This window comes from Malus domestica, chromosome 16, assembly GCF_042453785.1.
Source record: "Malus domestica chromosome 16, GDT2T_hap1".
Taxonomy (NCBI): Eukaryota; Viridiplantae; Streptophyta; class Magnoliopsida; order Rosales; family Rosaceae; genus Malus; species Malus domestica.
In genome coordinates, this window is record NC_091676.1 from 12,575,508 (window position 1) to 12,591,204 (window position 15,697).

Sequence of the window (15,697 nt, forward strand, 5' to 3'; positions counted from 1 at the left end):
TATGTGTAGCGTAAGTGTATTGTGAAGAGTAGTCAGCAACCATGGCAATGGTTTTCAAGAACCAAAACCCAAAAGTCAATAGGAAACTGAATACTTCGGTATTTTTCGGGATTACCAAACAAATGGGATTTGGAAACCAATCCCATATCGAAAATTTCGGTATTTTTCGGGATGGGATTCCCGAACTTCAGGATGGTTTTGGTTTGGGATTTTTCAGTTTGGGTTTGGTTTGGGATTTTTCAGTTTGGGTTTGGGACTTTTTCGGTTTGGTTTGGGATTTTTGGGAATTTTTTCCAGCCCTACCATGTAAGTGACCAAATAAAAAATAGAAAAATTAAAAACCACATGCCATTGACTAAGTAATTAATTGACACAATTTAAAATATAATACCACAAAAAATTTGGAATATGTGCAAATTTGTTTCTTGTAAATAGAATTCAAAACAAAACCATATATATAAATATTTTAGCATATTATCACAACAACATAAGTGATATGGTGGTTAAGGCGTTAAGGAGTCAAATGAGACGGGTTCGAATCCCTCTATGCTCAAAATTGAGACTTTTCAGAAATTTTCAAGTATTTTTAGATTTCATATCGCGATATTATCGATAATATCGCGATATTTTGACGAAAACTCATTGGATACCCATTCAAGCTCTCATACATCCTCTTTAGTGTAGATTAACATAACATAGCTCTTATATTAAAAAAAGTATAATTCTTCACAAACCTAACATTCAAATGCATTAAATGATCATTCATAGATATCCTTTTTTTTTTTTGTAGTTTAAACACTAGAAAGAACATCTTTCATTTTCAGTTTGAATGAGAATTTTTCATTCTCATCCTTGACTCATAGTAAGCATATATTATGAACCAAGCTAAACGTAGCATGAGAAATTTTCAAGTATTTTTAGATTTCATATCGCGATATTATCGATAATATCGCGATATTTTGACGAAAACTCATTGGATACCCATTCAAGCTCTCATACATCCTCTTTAGTGTAGATTAACATAACATAGCTCTTATATTAAAAAAAGTATAATTCTTCACAAACCTAACATTCAAATGCATTAAATGATCATTCATAGATATCCTTTTTTTTTTCTGTAGTTTAAACACTAGAAAGAACATCTTTCATTTTCAGTTTGAATGAGAATTTTTCATTCTCATCCTTGACTCATAGTAAGCATATATTATGAACCAAGCTAAACGTAGCATGAGAAATTTTCAAGTATTTTTAGATTTCATATCGCGATATTATCGATAATATCGCGATATTTTGACGAAAACTCATTGGATACCCATTCAAGCTCTCATACATCCTCTTTAGTGTAGATTAACATAACATAGCTCTTATATTAAAAAAAGTATAATTCTTCACAAACCTAACATTCAAATGCATTAAATGATCATTCATAGATATCCTTTTTTTTTTCTGTAGTTTAAACACTAGAAAGAACATCTTTCATTTTCAGTTTGAATGAGAATTTTTCATTCTCATCCTTGACTCATAGTAAGCATATATTATGAACCAAGCTAAACGTAGCATGAGAGAGAGAGAGAGAGAGAGAGAGAGAGAGAGAGAGAGAGAGAGAGAGAGAGAGAGAGAGAGAGAGAGAGAGAGCTTAGAGAGGAAGTTATCTGAATTGTATTGTATATTTCATTAGTTGTAACTATTTCATTACAAGAGTATTTATACTATTTAAGTTAGCTTACATGCTAACTAACTTCTAACAAACTTATAATTGCAAAGCAAATATGTTGACATTTGGCAATATCATAGCCATTCACTCAATACTCCTATCATCCCCCCTTAAGCTCAAGGCAGAGAAACTGAGTTGGAGATTGTTACAATGCCTTTGAAACAAAGGAGCTGTCAATCCCTTGGTTAAAATATCTACAAACTGCTCAGCAGAAGATACAAAGTAAACTTGCAAAAGTTGTTTTGCCACTATTTCTCGGACAAAATGTATGTCAATTTTAATATGTTTTGTCGGTTGGTGTTGAACCAGATTCAAAGTTAAGGCAATAGTTGAAAGATTATCACAGTACAAGGTTGGCTTATCAGAGAATGAAACATGTAGAAAATGGAAAAATTACTTAATCCAGTCAATCTCGACTGCAGTGGAGGACAATGCCTTATATTCGGTTGCAGTGGAAGAATGAGAAACTATTTATTGTTTCTTAGAGGACCATGATATCTGATTTGACCCTAGAAAAATTACCAAACCAGTGGTGGAACTCTTATAATTAGGATCCTCTACCCAACCCGCATCACAAAAAACATTAAGATCCAAATTTCCCTTAACATAATGAATACCACAACCTTATGTTACCTTGAGATATCTGAAAATCCTCACCACAGCCATGAAATGAGATTCCATTGGTGCCTGCATGAATTGACACACTTGATGTACTGCAAAAGCAATATCAGGTCGTGTGAAAGTGAGATACTGTAAAGCCCCCACTAGACTCTTATACAAGGCCGGACCTGGATTGTTGTATGGTTTCCCATCATCCTTCATTAATCGATTGTATGGCAGGCAAGGGGTGGCACATGGTTTAGAGAATAACATTTCAGACTTAGTGAAAAGATCTGTGACATACTTATCCTGAGACAAAACTATCCCATCTGAGTGTTGCACAATTTGTATGCATAGGAAGTAATGTAAAGGTCCTAAGTCCTTGATGTCAAATTCCTTAGCCAAAGCATGAATAACCTCACTAATGAGTTGCACTGTCTATGATGATTATATCATCAACATATAACAATAGAATCATAATAGAACCACCAACATGCTTGACAAATAGAGAAGAATCAAAATAAGTAAACTGAAATCCCAATGAAGGCAGAAACATTGTAATCCTGTCATTTCATGCCCTAGGGGCTTGTTTCAAACCGTATAGAGATTTATGAAGCTTGCAAACATAATCACCATGTTTAGAATCAATAAATCTGAGACATATATACCTCTTCTTGGAGAATGCCATGTAAAAAGGCAATTTTCACATCTCTTAAAGACCAACCATAATGTGCATCCAAAATAATTATTAGCCTCATAGTGGTTGGTTTAACCACTGGACTGAAGGTCTCACCATAATCAATTCCTTTCTTGATTAAATCCCTTTGCAACCAATCTGGCCTTATATCTCGCTATGGACCCATCAACATTCTTCTTTATTTTGAATACCCATTTGCAGCTAACCAAATTTTTATGAGGAGGAAGAGGAACCAAGGACCAAGTTCCTTGACTATGTAGAGCTGTAAGTTCCTCCTTCATAGCATCCAACCATACTGAAGATTTCAAGGTGGACTTGTAAGTAACTGGTTCTACTTAAGTGAGATCAACTCCTCCATGCTCATGTATAACACACAATAATGCAACTTTTTTGGAGATCCTACTCTTTAAACTAGTTTGCATGGGATGCAAATTGAGTGGTGGAATAGAAATAGCCATTTGAAGTTGATAAGGCTGGAATTTAGGTACCACATTGACAAAAGAGGATAATGACTGATTTGTAGTGATAATAATAGGGGTAGGTTGAGTTCTAGTTTCCATTGACCTATTTAAAACAGATTGTGATTGACTAGACTGAGTATGATTTGGAAAATAAGCAGGAGGCACAACCATCACATTATCATTATTTGGAACCATAACATGATTGAAAACAGTTGATGTAGGTAATGAATAACTAACTGGTTTGAGTGGAGATTTTAAGTTGGGATAAGGGAACTTAGATTCATCGAAAATTACTTGCCCAGATATATAAACCATTTTCTTAGTAGCCTCAAAACATATGTATCCTTTGAACTTAGAAGCATACCCCAAGAAAATGCACTTTGTATTAAAGTTTGGTATTGTTATAAGGTCTAAGTAATGGGTAACAAGAACAACTAAAGGTTCTAAGATGTTGTATTTCTGGAATGGCATTCGAGGTAGTGAGACCTTCAGTCAGATGCTTGAGCTGCATAAGTCACATTGTTCTAAGATGTGGTATTGTTATAAGGTCTAAGAAGGCATCCTATTTATTATTCAATGTGGGAGAAGGCATCCTATTTATAAGGCATACATATGCTTGAGCTGCATAAGACCAAAATGAAGGAGGTAAGGATGTTGTCTATAACAATGTAATGTGTAACAACCCGTAACAATTTTTTTTTAAATGTGAGAAAGTTTTGGTAAATTTGTAGTGGAAATATCTAACCTTTTTGGACCACTACATGGGTGACATGTGGCACCCTCTAATTGGTGCCATTTTCCTTTCTCCTCCCCCATGCTCTCTCTTTCACTCTAGAAACATCTCTTTCTCTCGGTGCTCTTCCTTCCGACGCAATGAACACACACACACACACACACACACACACACACACATACTACAACCACCATACCACCTTTGCTGTAATCATGACCCTACGTTTTCTCTCTCACATTTAGCTCTCACTTTTTCTCATCCTTCGACATTGTGCAGTCAGGGTATGGTGACTCTGGTGAGATCACAAACCTTCCAACTAAGGTAAGCACTTCGACCCCCTTTAGTTTATGTTGTAGGGTAGATTAGGGTATTTTAAGATATTGTGGGGTGGTTTGGATGCAGAAATATATCGAGGGAGATATTTCCGAGTTTTTCCAACGAGTGACTGTGAGTTTTAGGCCATTTTCTTACCGATCTCAACGTCAACGTCGCTCCATTTTGGTAAGACTCGAACCCTTACTCTTTGATCTTCATTTTCGCTTTTGGATGAAGGTTTTTTATTAAGGTTTGACCCCGGATCGGAGTCAGGGAAGTTTTCCGACGATAACCCCAAGTCCGATGTTCTTCTTCAATGTTTTCAGGTGGCCCATGGAAGAATTGGGCCAATTTGGCCTAGCCCAATTGGGAGCCCATTCTATTAGCCTTTTTAAATCCGGGCCCAGGTCCTAAACCTAATTAGCTCAAACCACTACGTTATTAAATAGGCCTGCTTTTCCTTAGCCCATATTTAAACCCTTAGCCCAGGTCCTAATCTTTGGGCCAGCCTAAGTCTTTAGCCCAAGCTCTAAACCCACCTAAATATAACCCAAATGAAGTCGGCCACTAACCCTAAGCTAAGACTTTGTCCGGGTTGACCCGACCCGACCGTTGACTAGAGCAAGCCATTGACCTTGATTGGTCAACGTTGACCGTTGACTGGTCAACGATGACCGTTGACTTTTTCGATTGACTTTTTCGGGTTTCGACCGGGACCCCTTCTAGACTAATTTTGACGTCCTGATTCTGCGTGCTCCGTTTTTCCAAATTTCAACGTTTTAGTAGAGTTTTTATCAAATGTAAATTAATCTCTTTATGTATAGGTGCATCAGTTGAAGGTGACCCAACCTATCCTAGTACAAGCAGCCCTTCGGTATTAGAATACAATTAGTGGACCATTTCATAACTTATATATTTTTATAAAATATTAGCCTAGCATGCATTTCATATTTCATGCATTTAATGTGTTTTATATTATGTTTTCTGGATTTCTATAAGTATGGGTTTATAGAATTCATTATTTAATTAAGTTGCTTTACGGAATTTTATGATTTATTGAAATTATGTTTTCATGAGCGGATATGAATTATTGGATTTGCGTATATGGATTTCTATGGATGTCGATTATGATTTATGTTGATGCACAAAACCGAAGGGGTCTTGGAACAACATAAATCCGACCGTGTATCTGCAAGAAATGTAAAGAACATAAGATGTATCGTGGTTCAGCCCAATGTTTGGGCTACGTCCACACTGATATTGTATTTCTCTGTTTATGAGATGATGAGAAGGTAAGAGCCTTTGAAAGTGAGAGTGAGGCTTCCCATGGCCTAAAAATTGGCCTATTCTAATGAAGAGAGTGAGGGGTCCTTTTATAGAATATGGGCTCCTCACTTATTACATATTTGCCCCTTCATTTATTACATAATTACAATTGAGTCCCCCGAGTATTTATACAAGATCTAAATATGGAGGCCCTAAGTATTGTATAAACAGTAGTTCCCCAAGTCTTCAGTCAAGAGAGTCTTTTGACTGGAGACTTGAAATTCAGTCCATGTGTGGGCCGAAGTAACTAGATGTCGTTTAGAACTGAATACTTGATATGAGGCGGTGCTTAATGTGAAATGATGCTCAACTAGGAATAGCACATGTTGCGAGGCTGCTCGGCTTATAGCTTATGTTACCTTTGTTGGCTCGGCTTGTGGCGTTGAAGGTGAGGGAGTCCCTTTTATAGAATAAGGGCTCGCTCCTTAATACATAAATGATGGGCTAGGGTTGATGCTCGCGGCAAGGCGGTTGCTCAGTAGGCGGCGATGCTCTTTAATGATGGTGAGGGAGTCTCTTTTATAGAATAAGGGCTCGCTCCTTAATACATAAGTGATGGGTTATGAGTGATGCTCGCGGCGAGGCGGTTGCTTAGTAGGCGGTGATGCTTTCTAATGATGGTAAGGGATTCCTTTTATAGAATAAGGGCTCGCTCCTCAGTACATGAATAATGGGTCCTCTTTAATGAAAGTGAGGGAGTCCCTTTTATAAAATAAGGGCTCGCTCTTCAGTACATAAATAATGGGCTAAGTCCCCTAAGTATTTTTCATGAGGCCCAATTGAGGCCCAATATATGGTACATAATGTAGTCCCCCAAGTTTTCGATCAATAGAGTCTGTTAGCTGGAGACTTCAAATTGAATCCATGTATGGGCTGAAGTGGCGGTTGTTTGGAGGCGGTATTTGTATACTCTGCACTGAAGCTTTGTAGGTGAAGCTTTGCAAGTGAAGCTTTGAAGCTAGAGCTTTGTAAATGAATCTTTCGAAGCTGAAGCTTTTGTAAATGAAGCTGTTGAAGCTAGAGCTTTATAAATGAAGCTTTTGAAGCTGGAGCTCTGTAAATGAAGCTTTCGAAGCTGGAGCTCTGTAAATGAAGCTTTCGAAGCTGATTGACATGAGTGATGCTTATGAATGTTTATGTTAATTGACATGAGTGATGCTCATAGATGTTGACATGAGTGATGCTCATGAATGTTGACATTAGTGATGCTCATGAATGTTGACATGAATGATGGTCATGAATGTTTATGTATGATTGACATGAGTGATGCTCATGTATAATTTTGGAGTACTGGATGTACTTTTGATCACCTAGTGGGTGATAATAGCGGCAGGCTGCCGAATAATTTTTTAGTACTGGGCGTACTTTTGATCACCTAGTTGGTGATAATAGCGGCAGGCTGCCGAATAATTTTGGAGTACTGGACGTACTTTTGATCACCTGGTTAATGGTAATAGCGGCAGGCTACCGAATAATTTTTGTAGTATTGGACGTACTTTTGATCACCTGGTTGGTGATAATAGAGGGTCTGGCTCTTTTGGGCATATGGGCATTCGCCCTCCACATAACATTCCAAGCCATTATTTTGGGCTTGCCTTTTTTTATTTTTTATTTTTTCTTTTATATATATATATATATATATATATATATATATATATTATCCTTTGATGGGGTTTATATAGATGTCTCTGAAATATAAGAAAAATAAATTACATCATTCAAAAAATAAATCCGACCCTCTGCTCAATAGGTCACGACCATAATTCCCTTTTCTACATGTCATCACCACCGCAATTATGTCTGCTTCTTTTTATCCTCTTTTGCTTTCTGCTTTTGCTTTCTGTCTGTACGCTGCTGGCATGCATGTACACCCAATTAATCTTTACAGTCTGTCTCTACGCCGAGAGGAATGAGTAGAAGGGAATCCGAAGAAAGTGAGAACAATGGATGGGAAAGCTTCTTTCAGCTGGATCCCCCAAATGGAAGACAACCCATAAATGCTTTTCCTTTTTTACTTTTGCTTTTCTCTTTTTCTCGGTCAACCCGTGTGTCTCCTGTTGGGCATTTTCATCGCAGTCCGATCTCACCATCGACAGTTTGATTTGGTTGCAGAGAGAGCGGACTCGAAGGAGGAGTTGGTGATAATGAACTGGAGGTTGATCGAGTATGCCAACCTCTTGTAAATCTCCAAAACCAATATGTTGTTAGACTAAATACGAAGAAGTTGCTTGGGTTTCAACTTATCAAGATTCAATAGGCAGCTAGTTGGCGAGAAGCTGGCAACCTCTTGTAAATCTCCAAAACCAATCTGCTGTCAGCTAGTTGGCAAGAAGCTGCCAACCCCATCAATGACGTCAATGGGATCCACAACCACCACCATGACGAAGCAAATTTCAACCTAAGTGCCTCTCCTCCATTCAAGATAGCTGATATCTGAGCTGCCATTCTCTAACACTGCTGGGTCAAGGATCCATAGAGGTATAATGTTTTCTCGTAGGGATTTTTGCCGGAGACGATGTAATACCTTCGCTATACGGTCTTGCGGTACTTGTGTCTCGTAAATGCCTCCGTAAAACTCCTTTTGCGCTTGCGGACGTCAAACGGATCGACGTCGTAGAAGACGAGCACCACAGTCTGGCCGTCCGAGTCCATACATTCCAGAATTTGGACGAGTTCTTTGAGGCACCTGGTGGAAGAAGCATAGTTTGGTGAGAAAACTACTATCAAGACCCTCGAGTTTCAAATGGCTGTGAGTAGGTCGGAGAGGTGGTTGCCTTTTCGAAGCTCTTCGACGTCGATGAAAGTGTGGATGGCTTTCTGGTTCAGAGCTTTGTAGAGATGGGTGACGAAGGACCTGCGAGTGTCTTCACTTCTGAAGTTGAGGAAAACATCTTATTTCCCCGAATCGGAAAAATGATCGGAGAATGATCGGTGATAAACAGAGGGAAGAAAAGAAAATACGGCAATTATGGTAGTGAGTGAGTGAGAAAAAACGAGAGAGAGAGCTAAAGCTTAAGAAACAGTAGCAATTACAAAGATGGAGAAATCAGATCAGATCTCTGGATATTGGTAATGGGAAGGAACCAAACGTGTATGCTTCCAAGTGACTGTGACTTTGGTGCTGCAGTGGTGTAATAGTATGATGGTGACAAGTATAGTAGTCAAATTCACGGTGCTGCAGTGGTGTAGTAGTATGATGGTGACTTTGGTTTCTGCAAATTCACGGTGGAGGTGAAAAAAATGAAAGAGAACCGACATAGCTTTTCGTGTCAATTCCTACAGACAGCGCCAAATGTTGATGCACAAAACCGGAAATGTCTTGGAACAACGTAAATCTGACCGTGAATCTGCAAGAAATGTAAAGAACACAAGATGTATCGTGGTTCAGCCCAATGTTTAGGCTACGTCCACATTGATATTGTATTTCTCTGTTTATGAAAGGATGAGAAGATGAGAGCCTCTGCGAGTAAGAGTGAGGCTTCCCATGGCCTAAGAATTGGCCTCTTCTAATAAGGAGAGTGAGGGGTCCTTTTATAGAATAAGGGCTCCTCACTTATTACATATTTGCCCCTTCATTTATTACATAATTACATTTGAGTCCCCCGAGTATTTATACAAGATCTAAATACGGAGGCACTAAGTATGGTATAAACAATTTATATGATGGATTTATTATGGTTATGAAGATAGTTCGAGCTTTGATATGAGTTTTGAGTTATGTTTTCGATACGTACCTAGTGTGCTATCATACGACACATCTGCACACCATGGGTATTATCTATGGCCATATGATATAGATGATGGAGTAGTGAGATATGATATATTATATACCCCCAGCTTCATTGCCGAAAGCGGTGTCAGACAACTTCACTAGTTGCGGCTAGTGTCGGTGTGGATGTATGCTATTTTATACAGCTTCACCTTTAGTTGATGGACATGTTATTCAGTTTCACCTTTGGGTGATGGATAGGTACTGGCCTTCGGGCGACTATGATACCCCTAGTTGAGTACAACATGGATATGATTTACAGATGTTTTATAAATGTTTTGCATGGCATGCTAGGGTTTTTATAAATTCTATATGTAGTATTATATATGTTTTCAAAATAAGGGGTTATTATGTTCTAAAATAAACTGGTTTTCGTACTATTAGTATTATTATAAATTATGGTCCACTTACATTTTTTGTTTTTGCGCCCTTTTAGGACATAGTGAAGAAGAGTACGACCCGAGCTTCGAGGCTTTTCCATACTAGTGATCCTGCTTCTTCTATTTATGTATGGTCCTTCTCGACTCTTGTAAATTGATGCTCACTTTTCTTTAACATTTTGTTATTGGTATGCTCTGGACATACTGCATCTCTTGCTTCGGATTTGTAAGCTTTGACCTTTCGGATTTGTAAACTTTCATTCCAAACAAGTAGAACATAACATAGGTAGTGAATCAATATTACAAGACACATTGGACTTTCTTAACATTTGGAATACTATATGATTAGAAGGGTGACCTAGTCTGTTATGCCATAACCTTGAGTTGAATTGTTGTCCAAGAAAGCAGCAGCATATCCATGTTTTGAATAAGCAGTGGATGTTGGTGAGATGATAGGATACAACCCATTACTGCACAACCCTTTGTGGATTATCCTCCCTATGGTTTTGTACTGAATCCAGAAACAAAATGTGTCAAATATTAACCAACAATTATTATTCAAGCAGATTCTATGAACTAACAACAGATTATGTGTTAACTTGGGAACATATAAAACTAGATTTAATGGAGTTTTAAGGACTGTGGAGCCAATATGGGATATGGCTAAACCTTCACCATTATAGCTTGTATGGTCTCATTTGATGGATAATGTGTTGCAAGAGACAAATTCTGCAATTATGTTGTCATGTAGTTTGTTGCTCCTGAATCAGTGAGCCATACTTGCTGAGGTGGGGCAGATGGCAATGAAGAATTAGATTGAGTTCGAGAGTTAGTGTGAGCATACATAGCATTCATTAGAGTAATAGAGTTCTTCTGGAAACAGAAAGGAGCATTGTGATTGGAGTTACCATAAATTTGACATCCTGAATTTAGCCCAACATTTCTAAATTGACATGTATCAGTAAAGTGATTGTTTTTCCCATATATTTGACACCCTTGAGAAACAGGAGCATTTTTTAATCTACATGTGTCTGCAAGATGATTATGTTTGCCACATATTTGACAAGTCATTGCTGGAGATGAACCAAACTATTGTGGAGAATTTTCGAAAATTCCAAATTCAGAGTTGGAGAAAAAGGGCTTGTTATTCCCAAACCTGTTATTAGAATTGAACCTATCCCTGCCTTTATTCTTGTTGTTAAAGCTTCTGTAACCATTAAACTGATAATTGGGGTTAGAATTCTGAGATGAGAAACCACCAGAATTATTATGAGAAGAAAAGCTAGAATTCTTGGAATTGAAATCAGATTGTCGAGCAACCAAAGCAGTGAGCATATGTGCATTATTCATATCCTCAATCATTACTTCTTCAGCGAGCAATTGGGAACGAAGATCTTTGTGGAATAACAGTGTCACGACTCCTAATGGCTGACCTAATGGTATTAAACTCAGATGGCAGACCATTCAATGTAAGTATTACAATATCATTATCTTCAAAACAAACACCAGTAGCAAACAAGTAATCTCTAGCTTCCTTAATCCTTTGAAGATAGAAAGTGATGTAATCATTACCTTTGTTGATAGTTTGCAACTCAAATTTCATTTGGAAAATGCTGGTGTGAGTAACTGTTGACAATTGTTCCTTCAGTCGAGTCCATAAATCCAAAGAACTATTACCCCCAAAGTAGCAAGAAATCGCAGGAGATGAAAGAGTTGTAGAACTGAGTTGCATCAATGCTTTGTCATGCATTTTCCATATCTTGTATGTATCTGACTCGACCCCAACAGAAGTACTACCAGAAAGAACATCAGAATCAGCAGAATTTTCATAAAAAAATCGAGAATGGCAAGGGTTGGAACCATCGACAAACCCCATAATTCCATAACTTTCCAGCAGAAGTTGCATCTGAAAGTGCCATGTCAAGTAATTGGTGTCATCAAGCTTCATAATGATAGACGTAGAAACAGAGGAAATGAGAGACGTAATGGGCGATTACAAGATCTGCAACTGAGAAGCGGTTACCATCATTGCAACTTTTCTTCGTAGAAACTGGCAGGGAACAAGTATCAAACACTTGGTGTGCGTAATTCCAAACAAGAATTCAGAAATCCACTTTGGGATAAGAACCCTAAATCAGAAATGGGAGACATAAATTGGAGAAATGAGACAAAGATCAGAGCTCAGACTTGTGCGAGCAGAGGTAGAAGCAGATACAGAAAACCGATATCGATGAACCGTAAAGCTTTATGCTTTTTCCATCGAAGATACAAGTTCTTAAAACAGAGATCAATGCGCCTTGGAATATTCAGTCAATTGTCCAATATATTTGGTATCTAATAGATTACGGGAAGGGAATGACTGAAGGAAAGATTAGTATGTAGGTTCAGATGAATGCTTTGCAGTGGGAGTATCGTTATACATCAAACTTTATGCTTTTAATGTGGATGCGGGGTCCCTCTCCAAATGGAATCTGACTCATCGATGGCGATACCATTGGTCTGTAGGCCAGATGAATGCTTTGGGGAGGAAGGGGTATTGGTGGATGAAGTCCGTCTTCTTCCCAGATCACTTCCAACCATGTCAAGAGACAGGCCAATGGTGTTGCTCACAATATTGCTCGCTGCAGTTATGGAATTTTCATTTTGGACTGAAGAAGGTCCGACGTGACTTATGAACGCTGTCTAGGATGGTCTACAAATCAACTTCCCTTCCCTTGTTAACATCACTCACCGCCTTCCCCCCAATGACATATTTGCTTATTTGGACATACACAATTTAATTTCTTTCTAAACGAAGGGGAATGTTTAATTCCACAAAAGAAGTATTTTTTTTACGTGGTACAACTATAAATTCCTATTATTTGTTACTGAATCGACCATAGACTAATTCCCTTTTCAACTGGGAGTATTGAATACACCTATAATTATGAGTTTCATGTTACTCTTACTCCTACCAAGAGATATGTCAGATCCAGGGCAGCCCAATTCAATTAAATAGGATGACAGTTTCTCATTCCGAATTTGTTAAAACAAAATTTTGATCAAATCACACATCGCAATATACTAGGCCTTCTAATTCTTTAAGAGCTTTATCTAAAAGACTCGCAATATAACTAGGAAGATATTTCAAATACCACAAATGGGTTACTGGGAATGCCAGTTTGATGTAACCCATTTGATATCTTTGTATTTGAGAATCAACGAATTCAACTCCACACTATTCACAAAATCTCAGGTCCTTTTTTTGTGTAGACATACAAATTTCGGTGAAAATAAATGTTCACCAATGCATTAAATTTTGGCATGAGAGGGCTTACGTCATGTGTCTCACAAATTGACACATGGCATGTGATTTGTCAAAAAATTGGACTAGTCATCAAGAGGACACGTGTCAATATATGGCAGAAATGGTTCATTAGATTTTAAGTTAAATTAAATAAATTAATCAATTTAAATGTATTGATTTATTTGTATTATATTTATTTAAATGAAATAATAATTGATGGCATAAAGTCACAAATTACGAACCGAGACACAAATAAAGTCCTGGTGGTTTTGTAGGCTCCAAGACAAAGAAAAGGGTTCAGAAATCATTCAAGCACCCAGACGTTGCCAAAGCTCAAGCAACCAAATCCTCAAAACACTTAGAAGAATTCATAAAGCACTTTGCGTTCGTCAAAACCTTTGAAGAATCAACAAGCACCACCATATGTGCCAGTTCTTCTTTTGCCACAAGACAAATCCTTGAAGCAATCATTCATCCACGATCAAGTCATCACAACCCTTGGATCAACAACCCCTACATCACACATCTACACATTTTAGAGATCGAATAAGAGGATAAAGTTGTAAAGAGAGTGTAACCCTAAACCTACATTAATACAAATACATTTATTTTGTATACATGTTATTGTTTCATTTGTTATACAAAATTCATGTTTACACTCCGATTAGTTGATAATTTCCACAAGCACAAATCCACTTTTTATAGGCCCAAAAATTCTTTCACAAAATAATCTATCTTTTTCAAGTTTATTGATTTTGTAATGAACAGGGTTTTGGTCATCTCTCCAACTACAAGCCCCCCCCTCGCGGGGGGGGGGAGGGGGGGCGGCGGGGCCCCAAAAACAAAAAATAATTGTTTAGTTCACATATGTGGTCTTTTTTCCTAGTTTGGGTTATTTTTCATGTGATTTTCCTCGGGTGCAAGGGTTTTCAGAGACCATGAACTCTTTGACATATGCCCAGTCTTTAAATTGTATTGTTAATGAAATGTCAACTTCCTCTGGAAAAAAAAAATCATAAGTAAACGAATTGTTGAGATATAAATCTCATATCGGAAAAAAAATGACCTTATATGCACTTCTAAATATTTGGGTTACCTCCCATATTGCTAATTATTTTGAGGGTGAAACGTTAACTTTCTTCATGTCATCAAAGTGGGTTGCCTCACATGTAAAGCCTAACGGCCACACGTGATCCATGTCACCTAATTTATGTTGTCCACATGCAGGGGGTGACCGACTTACGATCAAAGGGGGTCAACTGACCTCCGAACTCCAATAAATCTCCATGGATGACTTGGGTGCTGCCCCCTTGAAGGTTGGAGTTGCCCTTCAAATATGCCTTCTAATTGTTTGATAAAATGCCTTAGAGGAGAGCTTGGACTGCTGGGCAGCAGGGCATGCTTAGATTTGGGCGTACAACGCATCTATGTTTTTCATCTCATATTATTATTATTATTTTACTTCTTTATAATTTGGGTTGGTCGAAAGTTTTGGTTTACAATCTAGTGCTAATATTGTTTATCTCTGGCTATTTGGTTGGTTGTGTTACAATTGTAGGAAGAAAAAAAAAGAATGAAGTAAAAGACTATCCAAAAATGCAAAGTAAATGAAATGGTAATCTTAGAGAATGAACAAAGCATCATTATTCAGGACAAACATATTAATGGGATGCAATGGTATCAATCAATTTGGTATTGTGTTCAAGATAAGTAAGTTCCTTTGTTAAGCATTCATATTGGAGTAGCCTTGGAATATGTTAGTTACCCACTCAAATGAGGTCTTAACAAGAGTGCAATATGCCTTTGCAAATGACTTCAGGCCTACCAAGACTCGATGAAATAGCGATTTGAATGCTATTATTGTCAAATAAATTTTGCGCACTACACGTGCTATTCTTATAGACCCCCTAATAATACTTTCTGGATCCGCTATTGTCCAAGTGTTAGACTTAAAAGTTCGTCACACGTGAGGGGGCATGTTGAGGGTATAAATCACACATAAAAAAAATGAAGAAACATTACATGTGCTCATAAGTTGAGCTACTCCCCATAATAAAAGTGTTACATGCTAAAAGTACCTTCCGTAAAAGTGCCACATGAAAATTAATAGTAAAGTAAACCAAACGTAAAACGCTAATAATTTAAGAAAATACCCCAAAATGGGACAATTTCTTAATCTTGGGGCAGAAATAGGGCAAACCGGCCATGCACAAAATCGAAATTACTAAAATACCCACATATAAATAGGTTATTCCTCAATTTCTCTCCCTCATTTTATGATTTCTCTCTCTCCTTTCTCTCCCTTCCTCAGATCTCTTAGCTCCAATTTTGAATAGATGGAAGTCCAAAGAGAGGCGAGAAGAGTGAGCTAGATTTTGTACCATATTTTCTATTTTGGCCGGAAAGTTCCATTTTT

The 15,697-nt window shown here is 37.7% G+C and overlaps 1 long non-coding RNA gene across 1 annotated transcript; it reads right to left on the reverse strand.

The window, feature by feature from the left end:
- Window positions 1-10,218: 10,218 nt before the first annotated feature.
- Window positions 10,219-12,720, reverse strand: LOC139192893 (uncharacterized). The gene is made up of 2 exons (XR_011577435.1): window positions 11,568-12,720; window positions 10,219-10,506 (listed from the first exon to the last, which is right to left on the reverse strand). It is a non-coding gene; the product is annotated as an uncharacterized lncRNA (long non-coding RNA).
- Window positions 12,721-15,697: the final 2,977 nt, after the last annotated feature.